The 5000-nt window shown below is 35.0% G+C and overlaps 1 protein-coding gene across 1 annotated transcript in view; it reads right to left on the reverse strand.

Annotated features, from left to right (window-relative positions):
• The window catches only part of LOC135222855 (probable 3',5'-cyclic phosphodiesterase pde-5), a 411879-nt gene that overhangs the window by 86328 nt on the left and 320551 nt on the right, over positions 1–5000 (reverse strand).

Consider the following 5000-nt stretch of genomic DNA (forward strand, 5'->3'; position numbering starts at 1 on the left):
GATAATGTATTTTTTTTTATTTTGGTCTATCAGCCACACTATTCGACTAGGTGGTTTTATAGTGTGGGGTTCTGGGTTGAATTCTGCTTCCTCAGGAATCAATCACTTTTCTTACTGTTTCCAGGAGCACGCTCTTCTGCATGAGTCCTGGAACTACCTCAGCATCTAATATTTCCAGGTTCCTTTTCAGGGATCTTGGGATCGTGTCTAGTGTCCCTATGAGTATGGTTACAATTTCCACTGGCATATCCCATATCCTTCTTATTTCTATTTTCAGGTCTTGATACTTACCAATTTTTTTCTCTTTCTTTCTCAACTACTCTGGTGTCCCAAGATATTGCGACATCGATGAGTGATACTTTCTTTTTGGTTTTGTCTGGTCTATTTGCACGTATCACCCTATCTGTTCTGAGATCGATTAGTTCAGAGGGGATCTTTGCCTGATCGTTTTCTATCAGTCCTTCAGGTTGGTGCTCGTACCACTTATTACTGCAAGGTAGCTGGTGTTTCTTACACAGGCTCCAGTGGATGGCTTTTGCCACTGAATCATGCCTCTTTTTGTACTGGTTCTGTGCAAGTGCTGGACATTCGCTTGCTATGTGGTTTATGGTCTCGTTTTTCACATTATTATTATTATTATTATTATTATTATTATTATTATTATTATTATTATTATTATTATTATTATTATTATTATTAAATCATTTGGACGCATATGCGTGACACATGCACTCTTAATATAATGCCAAATATACCTCTTCCCTTGTTGAATCCCACACACTTTTTCGGATACGTTTTTGACTATTAATCCTGAAGTCAGGGCGGGAAGCAAATTCACGAGATGTATACTAGTATTGAACCAGCCCTTTTTTTTTTCCATGCCCCTATGTTAGGTTAAATTAGGTTATGTTAATAAAAAACAAGGTAATTTGTGTGTGGGGAAACATATTGAGATTACCTTCAAGAAAATTCTATGGTTAGTATTTAAGATATGGCGTCCCGATTTTTTCAGGGAAGGTCTCGGTACTCGGTTACAGTTCGGGAATGTGCATCCGGGAGATGGAAATAAATGGTAAGAAATGGGAATAAATTCTTGCATGTTTGTAATCAATAATCTTACGAATGGGGTCTGATTTTACGACATTGAAGGTCATATTTACATATATCTGTCGAATTCAGACAATTTTACTACAGCAACCTTACATATCCTCTAAGTACGTGAAGTTGAACACCACCTGGAAGGATAAGGGTTTCCACATATTTCCAGGTCTGATTAAATATTTTTAAGTGTTACGGTCACTAAAAAGAGTAATGAATACGAGAAGTTAAGAGGTATCTGTAGTTAAAGAATATATATTATATATATATATATATATATATATATATATATATATATATATATATATATATTTATAACGATTAGTTGTTATTAATTTTAAACAATCATTACGATTGTTTAAAACAAATAACGACTAATCGTTACAATATATATATATATATATATATATATATATATATATATATATATATATATATATATATATATTATATTGTAACGACTGTTGCATTGTTTCTCTTACCGGCCACTGTTTATCGTCATTGTGACGAGGTTACTTTTGTCGTGGCGTGAGTGACAGCTGTAGATAGGTTCTGGATGGCGATCTGTGAGGTTCTGGGAAACCTCGGCAGAGAAGGCAACAGCAGCATGGCAGTATTGGAGCAGCTGCAAGTCATTTGTGACGACTTCAACGGGAGGACTGACTTCTACGGGAAGATGAGGACTCGTCCGTTTCTGTGTCTTCGACAATTCTTTTGAATTTGTCTGATTATTTTGCTACTTGGGTATTATGTCTTGTTTATTCTTCTAGATCGTGCTGCCCTCTTATGTTATTGTTATTATTATCTATGCTGTTAGTGTGATTGCCTGTTTTTATTCAAATTCATTTTTGTTGTCGAGCAAGTGTATGGCTCTGAAAATGATGTTAGTGATTTGCATCATTATACTTATTGTGGTGTGTCGAGCAAGTGTATGGGTCTGGTTTAGTGCTATGTTCATTACTGATTTATTTATATAGTTTATTTATTGATTACATGGATTTATTGATTATTTTGGTAAACTATCACTTTGTACACCACCCAAAACCTAGTCTCAATTGTAAATTTAACCTGTAAATTAATTAATATTAAGGTTATTTTTGTGTTTTTTTCACTCCTCCTCCTTGATCTGTCTTGTCTTTCGTCAGTTATTCCAGCCCAATTTCTTGTTTTTATTTTGAACCTGCTGGTTTCTAATAACGAGATCATTACAATATATATATATATATATATATATATATATATATATATATATATATATTAATATATATACACACACACACAATCAGCTCATAAGTAGAAACCGGAAAAACACAATGTCTTGGTATCGAAGGTGGGTCGATTTCAGCTTATAATAAAAACGTTTTTCAACCAGACAGATACCTACAAGTATGAGATGAAATAAGATCTCATCCTTCTTCGTGGCATTGTGGGTATTGGCTCCCTCACTCTAGGGTAATAAGCTTGGTTCAAATACTACTTGAAAAGACAGGGTTTCTCCGTATTTCTCCCGCTTGGATTTAATGTTTTCATGAAGTAATTAGTATATCAAGGAAACAAGAAAGTTATGTGGAATATTATTATCATTATTATTATTATTAGTATTATTATTAATTATTATTATTATAGAAGAAGAAGATGAAACCTATTCATATGGAACAAGCTCACACGGTCCATTGACTTGAAATTCAAGCCTCCAAAGAATGTGGTTTATTAGGAACGATAAGGTAAAGGGAAATACAGAAAGAAGGACCCCACTTATTATCATCAGAGAAGAAAGACTCTCCTTCAAAACACGTTACGTTGAATGAGATGGCTGCATTATGCGAACTGATTTTATACGGAGTATTATCAATTTTTCATATAATTCGCTTTTCCTGCACGTCAATAATGGTCAACAGTTCGTCAATGTTCATATTTAAGCGTATTTCTTGCAGCAGAAGTTCTTTATTATTATTATTATTATTATTATTATTATTATTATTATTATTATTATTATTATTATTATTATTATTCCAATGGAGTGCACAGTTTATGCACGGACTATGGTAAAGAGGAAATTGAGTACGAATTAAGACAAGGTAAAACTTTACAAGGAATGAACAAAACTGATATCAATATATCCATGAAATGCAAATGTATGCGCCTAGAATAAATTAAGTAAAATGTGGCGAGTTGAATTTAAATGAGATTAGTAGCAGCAAATTGAAGTAAAAAAATGCTATTAATGAGGTCAGATAGTCATTACTCGATGCCTCTAAAACTCACATGAACAAGCCAAAATAAAATCATTAACTCTTAAGAGAAACTTCACCACAGCAGAATGTCCCTAAATAGAAGAAAGAAACAACAGGGAGAATAACCATTGCGTGACTAAGCAAAAAGTTCAAACGAGGATGCAATGCATTCTACCTACAGTTACGATGAATTTAAAATTTAGGCCAAAGGCCTAGCGCTGGGATCTATGAGGTCATTCAGTGCTGAAATGGAAACTGACACCACTAAAAGGTTTGAAAGGTGTAATAGGAGGAATAACTTGCAGTTGCACTATGAATCAGCGTTAGGAGAGGGTAGAAAGTAAGATGAAGAAAGAGAATATAAAAGGAGGCACAGTAAAAGGAACGAAAGGGGTTGCAGCTGGGGGCCAAAGGCACGCTGCAAAGAACCTTAAGTAATGCCTACAGTGCACCGCATGAGGTCTCCACTAACAGCACTATCCCCATACGGGGACTACCCTACAGCAATTCTTGTATCTTAAAATTAACTTAGATTCGTATCTATAGGTTTATTACTTCCTTAGTTTATCTTTTGTTTTCTAATAACTTACGATTTTAATCTATAGATTTATTAAACTCCTAGTTTATCTTTTGTTTTCTAATAACTTATCTCTTCTTTCTGTATTTCATACTACCTTCTGATGCTCCTTTCAAATGAAAACCATCCTCTTTGGAAAATTAAATTTCAAGTCAATGGCCCCTTTGGTGGGCTTGTTCCATATGAATAAGGTTCGTCCTCTAAATAATAATAATAATATATCTCGAAAAATAAAGCAAGACTAATGGCGCTTACAAATATCACAGGGCATCTCTCAGGCGTTTCATAAAAACAACCACTCGTCTTAAATACCGTTTTTACCGTCAATTAACCCTCATTAAAACGGGATTCCCCTCAGTAGGCTACGCTGGAATTAACAAGCCAACGAGTTGACTCGACCGTGACATAAAAGGCTGTTTCTTTTCCCCTTGAATAAAAGGGAGAATCGGAGAGCACTCGGCATGAAAATGGAGTGAGCAATCGTCCCTTTGTAACAAGATTAGAAAAAGCAACTATATATTATTCCATACCAGGCATACTACAAGGGATGGAGATGATCACTGTTCATTAACGCTAGATTTAAAGAATAAACGATATTTTCACTGATGGAAAAACTGTAAGCTTATTTCTTCACTATCATCTTAAAACAGGTAAAAAGTTTCTTCGGCCAATCGAGTTTTCTGTACAGCCGCTACAGCGTATAATCAAGGCCACCGAAAATAGCCCTGCCTTTCGGTGTAATGCTGCATGAGCCGCGGCCCATGAAAATTTCAGCTACGGCCCGGTGGTGGCCTGCCCTATAGCGTTGCCAGACGTACGATAATAGTAAATTTTAACCTTAAATAAGATAAAAAAAAAAAAAACCACTGAGGGTAGAGGGCTGTAATATGGTATGGGTGATGATTGGAGGGTGGATGATCAACATACTAATTTGCAGCCCTCTAGCCTCAGGAATTTTTAAGATCTGAGGGCGGACTGAAAAAGTGCGGATAGACAGAAACATAACCATCTCAATAGTTTTCTTTTACAGAAAACTAACTAATAAAAAATACACCGAAGTTTCTTCTGCTCAATCGAGTTTTCTGTACATC

Source organism: Macrobrachium nipponense, chromosome 8, assembly GCF_015104395.2.
Source record: "Macrobrachium nipponense isolate FS-2020 chromosome 8, ASM1510439v2, whole genome shotgun sequence".
Lineage (NCBI taxonomy): Eukaryota > Metazoa > Arthropoda > Malacostraca > Decapoda > Palaemonidae > Macrobrachium > Macrobrachium nipponense.